The 20,475-nt window shown below is 39.4% G+C and overlaps 1 long non-coding RNA gene across 1 annotated transcript; it reads right to left on the bottom strand.

Moving 5' to 3' along the window:
• Positions 1-5,576: 5,576 nt before the first annotated feature.
• Positions 5,577-15,080, bottom strand: LOC140249407 (uncharacterized). The gene is made up of 3 exons (XR_011903005.1): positions 15,039-15,080; positions 8,353-8,452; positions 5,577-5,653 (listed from the first exon to the last, which is right to left on the bottom strand). It is a non-coding gene; the product is annotated as an uncharacterized lncRNA (long non-coding RNA).
• Positions 15,081-20,475: the final 5,395 nt, after the last annotated feature.

Below are 20,475 nucleotides of genomic sequence, written 5' to 3'. Positions count from 1 at the left end.
CAGAGAAAAAAAAAAAAACAACTGTAGTTCCTTCTTATATTTTTAGATTTAGTTTGTTTTGCTCTTTGTATTTGAATACAGAAGTGTTTATTTGCAACTGAACATTCAAGAAGCCATTAGAATCATGTGATGCCATACTGCATGCAGCTCTACAGATTAACGAACAGTAAACACTTCTGTTTTCCAAGTAAAACTGCTGTTTTATAGATCCTTATTTTCAATGAATTATGTCTTTCAAATTTGCTAATATGAAATGTTGCTTTACCGTCATATTCACATGTTCATTTTGTTTCTTTTGAATAACTATAAAATCTCATTAAAGCTTCTATAAAAATGAGAGTAAGGTTGAAATCTATCCAGCAAGAAGACATGTGCTGTTGCACACAGTACTTTTACTGTTCAGGCTTCTTCCCCAGTGAGTTAAGATGCCTGAGATATCCATCAAGAGACATTTTTTTAAGTTAGCTAACTATATTGGAATAAAGCTTCGCTGAGCATTTTGCAGTGTGATTCATAGTGTTTTAGGTGAATCATTAGGCAAAGGCACTAGAAAAATTGCTGTTTTTACAGTAGGGCTGCAGTCTGTGTCTCAGAACTGAATAATGACAATGGCACGTTATAACCTACGACAGTACATACTATTCTGCTATGCTTGAGCAATAGTGTGCAAATCATACAGCAAGTAAAGTATGGTTTAGAAAGAGACCCTTGCCTCCTCTGAGCAGTACAGATTTTATTAAGAGTTCTGATTTATCCATAAACCCAACTTTAATGTCTTTTATGCTCTTTGTTTTTTTGTTTGTTTGTTGTTTGTTTTTTTTTTTTCATCCCAGACTAATTCACAGCAACTGCCCAAAGAGGCCCATCTCTTTTCCTTACTGATGTGTGGAGATGCACCTTCCAAAGAAAGCATCGTGATTCATTTTACTGACAGCTCCCCTTCATACTCCAGGCCATACCTCACCCATAGCCAAGGGCAGGCATGATGTTCCACAGGTGCTTCCCAGCTGCTGTGTGCCATGCCCCTTTCTTGACATACTCATCCATTTTAGGGGTGTTGGGGCTGGTTTTTCCAACCGCCCTGCTCCCTGCTTTCCAGACAAAGAGCTTCTTTTCTCCAAGTCCAAGGACCTGTGGCCTATCTGCCATTTTGTTCCCATGTGCCTGGTCTGCTCAGGAGGAAAAGGGTAACATTCAGTACTCCAGCAGTCCAGCACACCCTACATCAGCCCGGCCCGACAAAGCTGATTCCTTCCCGCCCACACAGCCAGATCAAACAGCAGTCAGGAAACAATCTGGGAGCCATATTCCCACTTGGTACTGCCGCTGGGGCAGTGTAACAGGGCGGGGGGCAGTGCTGTTTCTAGCACATTCCAATTGACAACATCTGGGACAGCTCCGTTCCAAGCAGCTGCCTTTGCCACAGCCCCTGCTGCATTGCCTTTCTCTGTGGAAAGCTTGTTTTGGCTAGGGATAGGTTTGTTGAGCTTTCGTGTACTGAAGTCTCACATAGAGACTTTCCCTTTGCCCATGGCATGCGACCCTGCCAATTTACAGGCTTGCATCCCCACTAAGAAAAACTACAAAGTTTTAAAACAACAACAGCAAAAAAAGTAAAGATTAATTAACTTCAGGTCTGTTCTCAGAAAAGCAAAGCTGACATGGATAAATAATAAAAGTAGCTTCTCAATGGTCCTTGTGTCTGCCAGAGTCCCACTCTGTGATCTTTCAGTCAAAACCATGACAAGGGGAGGGGGAGGAGAGGCTGCTGCGCTACTGTCTTTTCTTGTGCGGGTGTTCCCAAGGCTGCTCAGCTCTGTCCTTCAAATCATCTCCACCAGTAAATCATTTAGCTCAACCTGTCACTCCCAGCCTTTGTGAGGAGACAAAAGCTACCCATTTAACCCCAACCATGGCTGATTTGCACTGCAGGGAACGCAGACTCACAAAAGAAGGCTCGCAGGGAAGGTGGCAGTTGGGTTGGGTTTCATGTAGTCTGGTGCTGGTTTTCCCTCTCATTTTTTCTTTCTTTTTTTTCTTTTTGTCTTTTCCTCCCCCTCTGTTATTTTAAATTAGCATCACCGCTCATACTGGGATTGTTTTCTGAAGACCACATGTTTGTCAACAGAGTTCCAGTAATTTGACCCCAGCTTGGCTTCGAAGGTTTGAAAGCGCAAGAAACATACATAACCTATATCAGCATACATCTATTACTCCTTTCACCTGAACAGCTTTTTGAATCATTTTTGTTGTTTCAAAAGAAGTGGAAACAAAAGATCCAATTAGTCACAGGGAAAACAGAGCAATTCCAGTCAACCTGTTTGGGGAAATCCGCACTGCAATTATCAAGTTCCTTTCACCTGAAGAATTGCTTTAACTCAACAGTTAGTTAGCACTCTGCCACCTTGACCCCTAACCTCTGCCCAAAGTTCATATCTCAGATGGTCATCTGCACTACAAGTTACTCTCTGGGCCAAGACCTCACTCTGCCCTGATATTTTAAAAGTAACTATGTGAACCCTTTACCATTGCAAAAAACCGTTTAAGACTTCCCTTCTGTAACTGTCCTGGCTAAAGTTTAATATTCACATAACACTTCCCACCCCAAGAAGCCAAACCCATGAAAAACTGAGCAGGCCATCAGAGAGCAGCAAATTCACATGGTACCAACAGTAAAATGAAATGCATACAGAAAGCAAACTATACTGCAGATACTTTCATAATTTTCTCTTTTACTCTGTCAAATTCCAGATCATCCCTAGTGAGCACAGCACCTTCTGTGAAACAAACAGTAATTCTTATATAAAATACACCTGCAAATAACCACAGTTTTGATTTCTATGATACTGTCATTAACCCAGAAGAGAATTCTTCAGAAATTACCAGCTGAGAGTTGTTCTGTGTTTTAAGAACTGGACACTGAAGCTGACAAACAATACACCACATCAGTGCTTCTCCAAAGATATTCCTCAATACCGTTATGCATGTGAGATCTAAGAAATGGCAGCAAAGTGTACATTTTTGTAATCTTTTTTTATGTGCCTTTTAACAACAAGCAGTTCAGGATGTGGTTATATCTTAGTGCGTTAGACATGTTTACTCTCCCTTTGGGCATTTAAAATGCCTTAAGTCCTCTTTTCATTATGAATTGTGTGTCAAAATGTAGGTTTGGATATCAAATTCTAGCTCTTGTAACCCTGTCATTAGGAAGAGTCTTTGTCTGCCTGGGTTGCTCTTTTGATTCCTTTGTTTTGCTTTTTTTGTGTTCCCCTGACAGGTCTATCCTACACCTTTCTATAGCTAGCAGAGTAACACAGAGTTGGGAAAACATGTTTTGCATTACTGAGACTGCGGACTCACTGTAAGCTTTCTCACAGATTCATCTTCAATGAAAGGCAGAGGGGTGGGGGAGAAAGCATGCTTTTCCCTGGGACTGCGGAGTATGTGAATTGCCTTCTCTTTCAACCTATGGGGCACCCTTCAGATTTCAGCACAAATGGAAGAAATATCTGATTTCCCATTCCATCTGGATTCAGTTTCTTTCTTCCTCTTTGTATAGTTTCTTAGAGACATTATGGAGCTCACTGGAGGGGCTGCTTACAGATGACTATGGCTGCACTGGGCATAGTGCCAGAATTTCACTCCAGGAGGCTGCAACAGGAATCTTTAATTAACTTGAACCAAAACATTGAATGGCAAAGAACAAAAGAGTGGGGGTGGGGGAGGAGAGAAGGAAGGGAGGGAACAGAAAATAATGTTTCCCATACTAGAATCTCCATTTTTGGTCATGGAATGACAAGATCATAATGTCGTCCCTTATATGTATTTACCAGAGCAGAGGTAATAGTTCTTAACTATTGTCTTAGTAAGTTTTGCCTTTCTTTCTGCTAATAAAAGTAATCTCTCTGGTTGTTTCTTGTACAAATTAGTGATTAGTATTCTATCAAATCTTATATTAACTTATAGCTTGATGACATACAGCCTCTACATTTTATGTTATTCTAAATATGAGATAACTGAATCTCCAGCATCTTGAATATTGCATAACTTCTGTGCAATAATGTGAGTGCGCACAGGAGTTCCAGATGTTGAGCAAGATCCTACCTTGCTCAGTATAGTGCCAGTATGGTACATCCTTGTCCTCAAAAGTTTACATTCTAGGAATAAGAAAGAATTAGATACAGACAACTTACTGATAACTATTTACTGAAACAGCATTATTCATCATTGTGAAATGTTTTCAAAACGCAGTGGGTAACATTTCACACTTACTTTGGGGAAGTATACAAAATGCAAAACAGTAGAGAAATACTTTTCTCTCTTGAGATCAAGGGAATGAGTGCAGTGATTTCTTTGCAGTCCATTTCCTGGCTAAATATGCATGCAGAATAATTACTTTAAATGCAAAACTAATGGTAATTTCATGCATATTCATTCAAGGGACTTTGTGATCAAGGCTCTGGTAGTGTTCTAGTTAATGAGGCTCTGTTGCTCAAATATTTGTGAAAACAAACATAGCAAGGATTTCTACATGCTCAACATGAATCTATTTACACATTGAAAGGAATATTCTAGTGTGAATTGGTTTGCTAGCTGGTGGTTTGGAGTTTACTAGGTTTGCATCTTACGGCTTAATGACTTCCTGAAAGAATTCATTGTATTCTTTGCCTGATATGAACCAACATGATAATTGGGGACAAGCAGGAGATTCACTTAAAAAATCACAGTCCTGAGCCACACTGAGATACTAATGTAAACATACACAAAGTCAAAGAATCACAGACTCATAGGGGTTGGAAAGAACCTCTGGAGATCATCTAGGCCAACCCTAGTGCTAAAGCAGGTTCCCTGCAATAGGTTACATAGGAAAGTGTCCAGTTTTGAATATCCAGTTTTTGAATATGAGAATGGGACAGCACAGCCTCTCTGGGCAGCCTGTTCCAGTGCTCTGTCAGTTCACAGTAAAATTTTTCCTCATGTTCATATGGAATTTCCTCTGTTCCATTTTGTGCCCACTGCCCCTTGCCTGGCCATTGAGCACCACCAAAAGGAGCCTAGCCTATCCACTTAACTTCCATCCTTTAAACATTTATAAGTATTGATAAGATCCCCTTTCAATCTTCTCCAGGTTGAATAGCCCCATATCTCTCAGCCTGTCCTCAAAAGGGAGATGTTCCAGAGCCCTCATCATCTTTGTGGCCCTCCACTGGACAATCTCTAGAAGATTCCTGTCAATCTTCAAACTGAGGAACCCAGAACTAGACACAGTACTCCAAATGTGGCCACGCCAGGGCAGAGTAAAAGGGAGGGATCACCTCTCTTTGTGTGGCCACACTCTTTTGAATGCACTCCAGGATACCATTGGCCATCTTGGCCACAGCAGCACACTGCTAGCTCTTGGACAACCTGATGTCCACCAGGACACCTAGGTTCTTCTCTGCAGGAGCCCAAAGAAACTCTTCACGATCAGAAGCATATATACCTTTTATTGTTTCCTATTAGTTTGCTGGTTTATGCTGATATTTCACTTCTCTATAATGCAATCATGTATATGCTCAGAACCTGTCATACACAAGCTCCAACGTCCACTTAAAATGGGTAGGTTTCTACACAGGCCTGATGTTGTGTCTTCTTCAAATCACATTGGGAGAATCTGAAAAAGAATTTAAGATCCCCAATCTGAATACATCATCTTCGGTAAGACCCTGCTCAGGTTTGTAGAGAGGAGGGGACCTGAGTAAAAGAACCACTGAACGTGCTTTGGACAGTTCACTGGCACATGTTGTTGATTTTTTTTTGCAGTTATCTCCACTGGAAGCCATTGTGAAAACAGATAGATAGAAGACTTGGAGAAATATATTGTATGCATATACTCTCAAATATAGAACAACTCTTTTATGTGTCTATTTGAATCATCTAAGTTAAAACGATTTATGTATGAGCTGTACAAGTAATACATTACAGTGATAACAAAATTTCTATCTATGTAAAACAAAATTTCTGCTTGGAGTTAGTCTAGTTGAACTGTGCAATAACTCTATCTAAGTCAAAGATTTAATAGCACAAGAAGAATTTTTTACTAAGATTGCTTTTTTGTCCCACAGAGTACATTTGGACGTGTCTCTGAGTGCATGTGTGGGAAGGCAAATATAGATTCATAGCTGACTAGATCCATAGAAACATAGATATCTGCTATGTTATTGAAACACAGTAAGTAATTGAGCATAGTTATTGGATACAGTGAAGAATGAATGTGATACAATAGCTATTCCCCACCTCATCATTGATATGCTGGCTCATTTTGTATTATGTATACGATAAAACTCTGTTTTAAATACATAAAGATGCTACAGATGTCTGTAGTGAAGTCAGCATTAGTTGTTTCTTGCCTTACTTTGGCAGATGCACTGATCATAGCAATATAAACCACTCTCTCACACAATGTATTTCAACTTAGAGGTTTCTCTATTCTGTTACTTGTTTTCCTCAAGAATATAAAACCAAGAAAATTGTTTCAAATTCAAAATGACAGCAGAATAAACCTTTTGAAATTACTAAACCGCATTCATTCCTTGTATAATTAATTCTACTGAGGACAGTAGAGAATGAACTGAGGGAAAGCTGATTCATGTCCCTTTCACGTGACAAATAACCTTCTTTTGCCTGTGTCGAGCATTCACATTTAGAATTGAATTACCAATGTGTAGATTCACAGTCTTTCACTACAAAGGTGAATACAGGCTATCCTGTTCCATTCTCTTTGACACACACTTCCTGTTGGAATTTAGAAATTATCTTTTCTACTGAAAATGAGTGACAAATGGCTGTTAGAAAGCCTGCATGCATACATGCTCAATAAGGATACAGTTACCATCATTAGAAATGTACATCATACAATTCACCAAGCCAAAAGAGGTCATTACATGGGATTTTTTCAGAATTTTTCCCCTAGCTGACTTTTCCCAAACTCTGCAGACTTTCATGAGAGCTGCTCGCTAGTATGGCAGTACTGCTTTCCAGTTCGCTCCATGATTACAATTCCCACTAGTTTCCAGGCATTTCTAAATAAGGCCCAACACTTCTCTGCATTAAGATTCTGCCTTACATCAGACTTCAGCAATTTTCACTTAAAAAAAAAAAAAAAAGGAAAAGAAAAAGAAAAAGAAAAAATGACGAGTATATATGAGAATTCTCTTAGAGCAGAATTCAAATTAAATCTCCTTATTAATGATGTATGGATTTCTTTCATTGTTTAGGAGGTCTGCGAACAGTTGAAAGAAACAAGAAGGCTTTTAGTAACGGGCACTAACAGCACCATTGTGTTTGCATGGAAGCTCTTGGCCATTCAGTGTCACAGGGTCAAAAACAATCCAAGCTCCCACACCAAAGCAGTCTGTAGAAGGCCACACAGACCTCACAACGCTGATTCTTTAGAGCTTGGGTGGGTTTCTATGAGTGATATGTTAAGTTCAACATTGGGAGGTACAGGGGAAATTAATTTTTATTGAAGTTAACATTCAGATTTCCCAGGTGCACTTTTTATTTTTTTAGTTATGTAGGAAATATGATGGGAACAAGCTAAAGTGTGAATATGAAATGTTATGAGATGGTCGTCTTTTCTAATGGTTTTTCTTCTGGTCAGCTATAATCTCTCTCCATCAAGCACTGAATTACGTAGAAACATGGTTCTTGCAAATAGCAGCAACAGGTATCATAGAGGCATTCAAAGTGAGGGGAAGGAGGAGAGGAAGCAGGACTAGGAAAGAAATTTACTTGACTTCATTAGATTTATGAACCATTGCATTTAATTGCTAAGTTGATATTCAAATCCAATTTTATCTGATCTTCCTCTCCTTTTCCTAGCTTTTGCAAAGTGAGATCTAGAAGTATGCCTGAAGTTGAAACTGCCAGTCAGCAGCCTGGAGTATTTCAGAGGAAGGTTGAGTGCACACCTGTGAAATAATCAGTAAATTCTGCACTTTGCTGCATGATATCAGTCATGGGTTACAGATGTATATTGATTACGTATATATGACTCCATTACATACATGTATCTAAATGTTCTAAAAGCATGCAGCTGTTGTGCTTTTACAAAACACATACATTGTAACATTTTGTTGTGGCACTGAAAATAATTTGATATCCTGAAAGTCCCAAACATTGTCAAAACACTGATATATTATCAATTCTTTTTTTCTTTCTTTCCCCAAGGAAATATGCTATCCTACTCTCACTACTGTAAAGGAAACTTAATAGGATGGGAGAAATGAAAAGCTTTTCAGGCACACAATACACTTCAAAGTTCTCATTCAAAATGCATGTAGAGCACAGTGCTTTTTCCCCAAGGTTTACCTTCTCATTCATGAGGAAGTTTTACTTCTCTCCTGGCTTCAGAACTCTGGCAGGACTCACTTTTCAGCCTTACTGTTACCCTTCTGCAACTTCTACCAACCTAGTTTGAGAGAGCATTTTTTTCCTGAGGGTTTGGAGGTTTAAACAGGTTTGTTTCAGTCTCACATCAAGCCCATTCAGGAAACATTCAGAAGCACAGGGAGCAAAGTCAGTTACTGAGGACTTTTCTTTTTGACTGATGTATTATAGTGAAAAAATGTTTACCTTATGCTTTGAGTAAAACTGATGTTAACCATAACAGATCTGTTCGTGTAGTGTACGGTGATGTTCCTAGATTAGAAGCAAAATTTCTTTGTGAGGGGGCTAACAATACTGCAGGGGGCCATCTTGCTTCACTGAACTGGAACATCCAGCCTTTTAAGAGCACTCATACATTAGGTTGTAAGATTACTCTCACTATAGCAACCTTCTCCAATACAATCCTTTTTCTCTTCCCCCCCCCCCCCTTTTAAAAGTAGCTTTATAACTTAGCTTTCCACTACCCATTATCTTCCCTAGCATCTTCTATCCTTTCTCTTCCTTACCTCCTCCTCCACTGTCCCAGACAGTTTCCATTCAGTTATACAGTGTTCAACTTCTGCACTTCAGATTGTTCATTAATGTTTGTTACTGTTTTGTTTTCTCCAGAACTGAGCAAGAACAAGAAACTGGAGCTCTCCTACAGCATAAGTAAAATCCTAAATCAGAAAATTAATAGCTTCTCTTGATCACTCTGATCCAATTCCTCTGAAAACTGGGCTTTGTATTTGTAACCCCTCATGAAGCAGTGGGACTGTTCTGAATGAAAAGTACATGCTCTATGAAATGTTTTCAGTCTCATATGCTTAGTGTAACTGCAGTGCTATTGAAGGTATAAGAGCAAAATTAATCAGCTGGTTTGTATCAAAGCTCATTACTTATGTCTCTCAGAGGAGTTAAAAATAAAATAAAAAAAATAATAATAAATAATCAGAGAACAGCTCTCTCCCCAGCTAAGAGTACCTCTAACAGCAACATGGCTGAAGTCTAGAAAGGAAAAAAAAAAAAAAAAAAGCAGGTCTTCAAAAAGTCTTTGAATAGTTATGAAAACCATTTCTTTGTCTGGTCAGAGCCACAGGTATTCCTGTAAGGCTTATGGATCCAGTATTTGTATCTGAACATGGCTGTCTGATAGGCCAGAAGCAGCACACTACCTTGCATGAGGTCTTATTTGCTAATTGTTAGTGGCCGTGCCATAGGTGGAATGATGGATACCTGTCCTGAATGCATCTACTCCTGAATATTGGTGAAAGTGTGATCTGTAGTGATACTTCAAAGCAAGAAACAAGACAGAACACAATTTATGTCTCTATTTCTATTTTTGACTCAGGCTCAGACACACACAAAAAAAACCTCTAAACACAAACCTGTAGCAAAACACGAGACGTAGTATGAGAAAAACAAAACCCAGTTATTATAAAGGTGAGCTCCGCCCTGCCTACCACAGTGCATCTTGAACAAATAAAGCTTTACATTTTCCCCAACTTCTAGGCAGCTTGCTGGCAAATAAAATCCTGTTCAAATCCATGTCAAAAGAACAGGCTAGACATGTTGGGAGCAGTGTTTGTTTAAACTGACATATATGCTGCATGCCTAACCGAAGAACTGAAAACAAAAATCTAGCTTATGAGACACACTTAAGAAAAGAGTTTCATTGTAGAAATGAAGAGCCATTATCTTAGTGATGAAGTCTACTTTTGTCCCCAGAGAAATAAAAAAAAACAAGTTAGCCAACTTCATATGGGTTTGGGTTGCCTACCCTTGATGGAGGTTGACAGAAACTAGGAAAAGTAGGAGGAGGCAGCTTTCTTAGTTTTAATATTACATTCTGCCAAGGCTATTTTGAAACTAAGTTGGAAATTTCCTTGCAACGCTACATGTGATAACAAAAGTGACCTTATGGATGAACTATTTCACTTGCTGCTTCAGGAACACAAACTGCTGTTAGTATAGCTCAGCATAAAACACAACAGAAAGACAACTGTATATCACACTCTGCTAAGCTGCATAAGGACATAAAAACTCAAAGACAGTCATCTATCACCAGCATACAGCACCACAGGCACCTTGGGTACAATTTCCGTTGCTAATCCTTACTTCATTCTTCTTCAATTTTATGTGGTCTTCCAGAAAAGTAAAAAAGCAACAGAACTGGGTCTTTTAGCAAGTGTAATAGAGGCTAATGTGTGGGCAGTGCTATTAACTAGAAAGCATTCAACAATATTTTTTAGGAAGTTATTCTATATGTGCAAGGGGCATCTTCTTCACTACAGCTCTGAGTGACTACTGCTCGTCTTCTCCAAGAACAGCTCACTGAAGTTTGTTGTATGGGACAGCTGGATCAGTTTCCCTCAGCTAGCACAGTTCAGTGTGGCAGGACATACCACTCTTATCCCTTTTCCTGTCCATACTGCATCAGTCCCTGATACAGGCTCAAATGTTCAAATTTTACTAGAGTTGGCAATGGCGAATCCTTGTTGCTTCCATGCGAAGGTTAGTTTGATGATCTCAAGCTATTCCCTACAATAGCAGCTACACAGCACAGAGCGATAGCTAACTGGGCAGTTGAAGGGCAGAGTCTAGTATGTTTGTGACTGTACTGAATGATTTATCTATTAACCCTGCCTTCACCGTGGATGACACTACAAGACAACGGAAAAGCAGGGCCTGTTTGGTACTGTTTCTGTGTCTGAACAGAAGTACCAGTGTCAATGTTACATCCACAGTTGGAGGGGGCGGGGGGAAAGGAAAAATTGAAACTCTAGTTAATAAAGGCAACTGATGTCAGATTCAGCTAACTTTGGTCAAGCAATAAACTTGGAAGTCTTTTCCCCCTAAGGGCTTCCTTTTTTGTCTCTAAAACAAAGGAAAGTGAAATGATAACAAGAACTCCAGACTATATAGCAGAGCATTATGTGACTAAGCCAGCTGTTGCTCTGATACTGTTATTTCTGTGGTCCAGTATGCTCTGACAGAATGAACAGCCTAACTATGCCTGCAGAACTATTATTTTTGATAACTTCTCAGGGCATTATACACTAGTGCAATATTCTTTAGTTTTGTGAACCTACACACATACATGTGATAGGGAGTGCGAGTTACCTACAGTATAAATAGTGTTTGACAAAAACATTCACTATTTACTTACTTCTACTAGCAAAATAGAATAATAGGAGTAGTTTGACTAATTCTGTTGTTTAAATACTCACTCGTTAGATGCTTAGTTATGTTGAACACTTCCAAAACTGCTGCAAATTATTTACAATAGATTTTAGTTCAAAGATGTCCTCCAGCCTTGTGAACATACAGCTATTCATGCACTGAAGTTATAATGAAAGCCAGGCAAATATCTAACAGGGCTGGGTTTAGGTAGTATTGGTGGGGAGGTTCATATTAAAATTCAATACTGTACCAAAGACAGTGATAGAGACTAAACAAGTGGAAAGCCTTCCCTCTCCTGCACTCATTTAGCAAGCACATGGAAATAATTGTTGTCCCAGATACACATATCCATAATTCCCACTGTGTTCCAGGAGCCAGCATACCAGCCCTGCATAGTGAGCTCTCCAAGTATTGGAATGCAAATCTGCAAAACCAAGCGTCAGGACCTGCATAGCCACTATTCTCACAATAAAGCTACATTAAAAAAAATCAGAACATGGCTCCAGGAACCAGCTCATCTTCCATAGAGCCTATGGGAGCATGTCAGCATGGGATAGGCTTGTTTGAAGTGAAGCAGCTCTTCTGTATCTAAAACAATTTACTATTCATGCTTGATCAAGCTTGATTTTTATACAATAAGTTAAATTAACGAGAAGAGATGCTTGTCCAAACAAAAGCAGGCAACTCAAAATATTAAAAAACATGTTAATATTGTGATGGAAATAGCTTTTTTAGAAGTTCATAGATATTTCAAAGAAAATGCTGTGTGTTGCTTTTAACTAACCAAAAGAGGGACCAAAGCCAAGATGTTTCCTCTGCATCATGGAACTGAAGAGTGGTCAAAACTATGTGTGTCATGAAGACATGTCAAATTGCTTCTCTCCCAGACTGCTTGATGTGACAAATACAAAGTAGATGACAGGGCCAAGTACAAGGTACAGTGACAGTTGGCCGCTGCCAGAAGCACATTGCCTAGTCCTGCTACCCTACCATGCTTGGATCACAGCAAGCTGCAGCTCTCCATCCTCACCTCATCTCATCCCCAAAGATGTTGCTTCCACCATGATCCCAAATTAATTCCAACTCAGAGTTTCTTGAATTGGGACTCTGCTACACTGCCAAGACAGGTGACTCTTAAGACAACTCAAGATAAATAATCAGTGGAAACAAAAGATTTGTATTCTAAACTAGATCCCTACATGATTAGTTTAAGAAGAAAGAAGATTTTAGGGTAACCCATGACACTTTGCCTCATCCTTTGCAGCCCTCTCTGTACATTTCAAGATCTTCAAAATAAGTCAGAACCAGGTTGGAATAATTTTAAGGTTTCACTGTCAGAAGTGATTCCAGGAGTCCAAACTTTGAGCCTAAGCTTGTTTTAGAAAAGTATGATTACATGAACTTGAGACCATACAGACAAGCTATTTGCTCAGAAGTGTCAAAACCTCCAATCCCTGTTAATGCATTGGTGTTTTTACAAATGATCTATTGTACTTCTTACTGTTTACCAACAAAGCAGATTGAGCAAATAAGGTTTAAGACTGTGTGAAGACACGGACTAGTAAACAACGTTGATCAGATTATGCTCCAGTATTTGTGGGAGAAGCTGAATAAAAACTATCAAAGTATCAAAGTCCTACTGATGATAATAGTTAGGTATTCTGCAATTAGGAAGGAGAAATGGAAAAAAAAAAAAAAAAAAAAAGAATGAAGAGGGAAAAAAAGAAAATCACAGTTCAATTCTCAGTTTCTTCCTTATTTCCTTAGTAAATGAGTCTGCAAGTCTAATTTCATACACCATCTATATAACAAAGGGAACATCAATCCTAGAGTACCACTTTTGTCTTGGTGTCTTTCCCTCCCATACTCGGGCAGCACAGTTAATCCACAAAAGATTCTGAAAAGGCCAGTGCTATGGCCTAAATCTTCTCTGTTTCAGAGACAAACTCATCCTAAGCACAGTAATGCTGTAGTGGCAACAGCAATGTAGAACACCTGTACTAGAGAGCACCAAGGTATAATGAATTGCTGCATTCCCTCCTCACCACAGCTTCCTTCCATCATTTTAAAGTCAAAGGTGTGAATACCAACCTGCTATTTCAGCTGTATGTTTTTAATAACTATATGGTCGTCTTCTACCACCAATTTTATTTGGAGATGATTACAAAAATCTTGGTTGTGATCACACTTCCATGATGTCACATCCTGTAAGAGCTCAGTCTTGATGCCTGCGTATGCTACAAGCCGTGCCCAATTCTGAATCATTGCTTACTTTGCCAGCTAGCACAAACTTTTAAGGAGTAAGATGGGTTAAATGATGTGAAGAGCAATTAGTAAGTAGTTTCCTATCCCTAACCCCCGATCTGCAGAACTGAATCACAGTGTAAATTAATAAACAGGAGACAGAAGGAAAAAAAGAGAGAGAGTGCAAGAGACAGACAGAAATAAAAGAACTTACTGGTTTCAGAAAGGTCATCTCTCAACAGCAGAGTATTGTCTCTGATGAGAGAAGAAATGTTTTTAGCAAGTTAAAATAATTATCTTCTAGGTGAATATTAGGTATTCATTAGTGTCTTTCTGTTTAGCCTATCCTAACATCTATTCTTTGGTTATTCTGTTACCAAATTAATAAGGAGAGAGAGTCAGAAATAAAGAAAGAATTTCCCTTTAGTTTGCTTTGCACTCTGGTGGCTACAGCAAGAAAAAAAATCTTTCTGCCTCTATTGAATGAATGGTCAAAGGTACCTCTGCGGTTCCTTCACAGGGTGAACTAATCTGTGACAACTGTAGCTAATCTGATAAGAAGGCCCGCATGTGTGCTAATGTGCTAATATGAGGGGATTCAGGGCAGGCAGCGGTAGTGAAAATCCACTGCTTCCTAAATGGACCCTCCTATGCAATAGTCCCGGCAACATATGCGCATTTTAACACCCGCTTAACACCGAAACAATGCGGTGGCCTTTGTTGTGTGACACAGAGGAGCCGATTCCCATGGTGGGAATTTCTGTCTCACAGGCAACATTCTTTCAGAGGTGATACTACAGGCTGGTGGCCTGGACCAGGAGCTGGGTTGGCCTGGCTGCACGATTACGTCCACGTGCACGAAAGCTTTTGCTTGCCCCATGGCTGAGAAAACATGTGGGAGGGATGGGGAGAATTGGTGTAATCATATTGGACCAGGTCTCCAACCAAGGGGAGGGGAAAAAAACAAAAAAAAAAAACAAAAACAAAAACAAACAAACAAAAAAAAAACAAAAACACTTTATCTAAAAGAGCTTTAACCAGGTTGAAACCAGTGTGTAATCTTGCACAATACTTTATATATAGTCCTTGGAGTAAAATTTGTGTTCTACAGGTGTACAGTGATTTAAAGTGACAATAATGCAAAGATGCTACAAGAGAGATGGTGATAAGCAACCAAAAGGTTATTTAAAGGAAAGACTCACCCAACGGAGGCTTTCAGTCTGCTGGAAAACACTAAAGCAATCTCCACCAAAGAGCAATCTTAGAGAGATGCTCCTTCAGTGGTGGTCAGCCCTTAAATGAGGTCTAGAGGAGATGGAGTCAGGCTCCAACCCTTCCGGGAGGACAGCTGAATTACCCTCACCTGTGCTCTCCCACTGCTGACCCGAAACTTGCCTCAGCTGATTAATCAGAGGTTCAGGCTGTGATTACCAATTTCCCATACACACAGGGAAGATAAATTGCATCTTCTTGCTCCATCAGTTGTCATCCTGTACCTTCAGGAAATTTCCTCTGAGAGACAGGCAACTTATTGTTAGTATTGATCACACAGTAGGGAAGAAGACTTCATGGATGTTGATTCTTCAGGAGACAGACTATCCTGAGCCATCATTGATTGGGGTAGTCTGCATCTTTTGGACACAGATGTTCCCTGCAGAATGCTGTGGATTTTGGTAAGTTCACCATGCTCCTTCATTTCTAGGTGTCCCACAGCCTTTTACTGCAAGGGGTCTTTAAAAGCATGATCCTCTTGGTAGGAATTTTTAACATTAAATCTGATAAAGAGTATTAATACATATCTGGAGACTGATACTACCTGGGGGGGAAAAAAAAAAGAGAGAGAGAGAGGACTAGAGTTTGCTAACCTACTCTTGTCATGGGAAACCAAAACCTTAAAATGGTGTCTTTCTTCTGTTGGTTCCTAACAGTGCTTTTTCTGTATGTCAGAAAAGCACAGCTATTGTGAGGTTGAGTATGGACAACAGGCACAAACCAAAATACAGAAGAATCCATGTAATTATAAGAAAAAAATATTTTTTACTTTGAGAATAACCAAACACTGGTGCAGGTTGCCCAGAAATGTATTACCAACCCTTTGGAAAAGGTCAAAACTCAGCTGGTCAGCATCTTCAGCAGTCTGCACTAGCTGACCCTGCCCTATCAGGTGAGTGGAATAGAAGATCTGCAGAAGGCTCTTCCAACCTCAGGCCTTCTCTGAATGTGGCACTCCAATAGCTCAGCAAATTCCCCACCCACATGCTGGGGACTGGCAACATATGACTGGCAACACGATGACGAGGGCAAAGGAGAATCAATACTAATATTAGCTCTTCTTCAGTATTTCAGTATGAAACAGTATTTGTATCTTGCCATGAGAAAAAGAGAAAACTCAGTGAATGCTAAACTCAGAAATATGGTGTGAGAAAAATGCTTATCCAGAACACTTCAGATCCAGAGCCGTTCAATACAAAACATGGATCAGACTTAGCCAAGTATTCCCATAAGAGTGTGACCCTGGTTTTACAGTTGCAGACTGATTTTCAGCCTTCTGTTTAAACATGTTCCCATACTGGCCATAGAGCACTAGAAGTGATGACAAAAGTCATGGGATTCATCAAATACTGAGTAGCATCTTGAGCACCTATAAAACAAAATTATTTGAGCTACTCCAGATTTGTTTGCTTTTACCCAGTTCTCTGAAAGTCTTAGCGAGTAAGAACAACTTTTGAAACTGTTTCCAAATATATAAATGCATAAATCTTATTTATTCCTTTGCACTTTGTTGCATTCGGGGATACTATTTTATGTCTGAGTTTTGAATGCATAACAATTGACTCCTACTAAATGGTGACGACATTTCCTCTCAGAGGAAGTCCTGAGGGAAGGAAGGTCCCGCATAAACAAACTTCCACTCAGTACAATAGAGCAGCCCATAAATGTGAGCATTTTTTCAGGGTATGGGTGAGGCTGACACTCTCTTCCTGCTCATGCAGACCAGGGCTTATCGCAGTCCTGTTTCCCTGTAATTTAAATGTTTGCATAGCTTCTAGTTCATTTGTATTTTTCCTCACAAAGTGCAGATGTATCCCATTTTCCTGTTGCTGTGGAACATGGCGACAGTTTCCAACAGTGTTACATAAATGACCATCTGTGGTTTAAAAAAAAAAAATAAATGCTGATGCACAAGATTGCAGTGTGAGAATTTTAGCTAACTAGCAAAATTTATGCTATTAATACTTTTGAAACTTCCTGACAATAAAGGAAAAATGTAGTGTTCCCCTCCGTTTCAACATACTGCAAATAAATGATAGATGGCCACCATTGGTGTGTGCAAGATGAGACATCCATAGAAAAACTGAATAAAACCAAGCTGCTTATGCCTAGTTTTCCTTAAGTTTTTCACGAGAGTAAAGGCAGAATAAATTAATTAAAGTTATCTTACTGATCATGTGAGCATATGAATAAACAGGAATAGCAACACTTGATCGAAATATTTTTAGCATCTTTGCATTTGTCGACTCCCAGAATCAGCAATACTGGAAACACTGAAGTCCATTGCACAAACCTCTGCAAACTGACAGTTGTTCTAGTAAATAGTGGCAGAAATAAATTGCTGCTGCTAATGTGGATGAAGATTAGAGGAACAGAAAATCTTCCAAAGTGACTTCCACAAACATTCAGTACTGTTCCAAGTACTAGGGGGCACTGAGGCTGTTTTTTGCCTGACTGCCCAAAGAATGGCACTTGCTATTGTATTGTACAATCAACAAATGAACAATTAGCAGAGGCCAAGCTCCATCCCTTCCAGTCACACAGGTGAATTGCCTTCACCTGTGCTCCTGTGGCTGACTCAGTGCTTGCCTCAGGTGATCAGTGGTTCAGGCTGTGATTCAACAGTTCCCATACACTCATCCTATTCAAAATTCTACTGTGGCAGTATTTCCTTTTCCCTACTTCTGATTCCTCACACTGTAGTCACACATCTCTCTTTCCTTTTCCCAGGAGTCACCTTGTCCTGGCAGATAGTACTGGCTACTTACTGGCTCCATATTTGTTTTTACTTCCTACTTCTACTTTCTCATCCTCCTGATTTCTCTAAGTTCTCCCAGTTCATTTCATATCACTGCTTAAAACTTTTCAATAGATCTTTATGTGCTGCAGCTAAAAGGACTTGGAATTGGAAGTTACATTTTGGATGAGTGCTTTCCTGTTCCAAAGCCCGAGAGCCACAGCAACACAAATGAAACCTTTCCACAATGCCCGACAAAGAGTAAAATAGTATGTGTTTTAGAAGTTTTTGTTTGTTTTGTTTTGTTTTTTTTTAGCAAATATTGAATTATTGTGTTTGAAAAGTGCACACAGACATACATGTGAATTTCACATACATGTGAAATTTTATTCCAAATGGCTCAAGCTTATGAAGCCTATACACCAGGAACAGATAGATATGAACAGTAATAATTTGTGTTAATAGGCACAAACAGTCATATATATATACACGTGGCTTCTGATACTCACGCCTGAAGCACACTCACAAAATATGTGGATTCATGCACCAACAAGTAAATGTATGTACAAAACAAAACTATGAATACTGCATGTATCTGCAAGTGCTGTGACTTCAGTTTTCTCAAATGTGCATTTTGGACGTGTACTTATCTTTCTGTTCTGACAAAGTACTTTGAAAAGTATATGTGCTCATTCAATATGTAACTTTCAAGTCCTTTTAGCATCAGCACATGAAGATCTATTGAAGTTTTCATCAGTGATGGAAAACTATTCCCTTGTTTCTTTCTACAGATGATTTCTGTGAACTGCAGAATGTCATTTTGTTCATTCATAAACAAAAGCACTGGGCAGATGTGGAAATTAAAAACAGACTATAATAACAGCAAACTCTACAAGAAGAAGATAAAGGTTTTTCTTTATCTGTGAGATTAAAACTTTATTTCATTCAAATTTCCTTCCCTTTTCTTTCCTATTTTTTTCCTGTAGACAAGAAACTTTGTTTTTGTCATCCAAGGGAAAGAATGTGAGTGAAAAGTAAAACACACGGACACACAGAAACCCAAGTATTATGTGTTCCTCAAAACTGTAAGCACATCCCTCTGCCAAGTCTGACCAGATTTCCTTCTAACTTTGCATAAGTGAATACGCAAACTTCTCCAGTTTTCCCAGTAGCCGCTGTGAACAATTTGACATAACCTTAAGACAACTCGCGAAATCAAAGAACCTACAAAGCCTCTGCTTTGGGATTACTGGAAGAATTATTTTGAGTAAATTCAAACATCCTCAGTACGCAGTTCTGGAAAAACAATGAATATAAATGTCACATTCAGCCATTCGCTTTTAGTTCAGAGTAAGTGTTTTTTCTGCCAAAGGACTATACATGCTATATAATCCTCAGCTCCTTCAGGATTTTAATCCACCGTGAAGCATATGGTAAAAAGGTAAGTGTTCTGTAGAATCATTAACTTGCCTAAAGCAAAGTGGATGTTCTTTATTTCTTTCTTCAGAGACAAAGAGCATCTGAAAGTAGTTAACAGCTCAAACCTCATAGTTTGCTGAAGCAGCAAAAAATGAACCTGGAAATGTCCCTGCAGGGCTGGGTTTTATGTTAATTAGTCAATTCCCAGGGCAGTGCTTGTATTGACAAGAGTGTGTTATTGTTCTGCTTCCTCAGTTAGTACTAGGAATGTAAGAGCACAATGTATAAATACATTTATTTATCAGCACCAAAATCATTAGGGGATTGTGGTAAATCAAATCTACATTGGACAGAAAAATTGCAGAAAGCCCAATTCTGATCTCATCCCAGTGGGAGAAAATAATTGTAATTATATAAAGGACTTCTTTCTTTTACTAAGAGCTTTAAGTCAAACTTTGCCTTGTAAAATGCCCATTTAGTGGCACTGATGAAAAATGCAGTTATATTAGTGGGCTCAACCAGCTCCTGGTGCTGAGGAAGAGGAAGCCAACAGGAGGCAGACCAGAAGAAAGGTACCAAAGAATTTGCTTTCTTCTAAAGGAGCTGTCGAGTGGCTCAACCTGGAGGAACCAGCCCTCCTGCTTGACCCCTCTCCCTGCAGTCCAGCTGGTGGGATGCAAGGCATGGTGAACTCAAGCTCTGGAGAAGCCAGTGCTTAGTATGGCACCAGCAACTTTTTGTTTCTTCATGCAGACTGTGTGGCTGGCATCCGGCAACAAAGCAGAACTGGTGTATATGGGATTTTACTGACCAAGAAGAGGCCATGCAGATCTCTCTACAAACCAGGACCTTAATTCTGTCCATTGCCATATGTTTGGCCAAACCATTCACTACTACGATCATCTCACATGCTGAACAAGATTAGAAAAAAGAAGAGAGGGATGAGAAACTACATATGGTAATAGTACTCTGGAGTAAACACACTTAAAAACAGTAAAATGTCACTGAACAAAAAGCAATTTTTTTGCACAAGACTTGACAGAGGCCTCTCGTCTACTAAACCTTTGACGTGCTAACTTTTCCAAAATCATTCTCTGGCCCTAAAGATAAATTGTATAACAAGGTTTGGGCCCACACTGCCAGCCCTCCCTTATTTGCCCCCTACACAGAGTTACCCCACCCATATCACCTCTTGAGAAGAGCCTTAGGTC

Source organism: Excalfactoria chinensis, chromosome 3 (assembly GCF_039878825.1).
Source record: "Excalfactoria chinensis isolate bCotChi1 chromosome 3, bCotChi1.hap2, whole genome shotgun sequence".
Taxonomy (NCBI): Eukaryota; Metazoa; Chordata; class Aves; order Galliformes; family Phasianidae; genus Excalfactoria; species Excalfactoria chinensis.
Note: the sequence above shows the minus strand (reverse complement) of the source record. Positions and strands in the feature narration are given on the sequence as shown.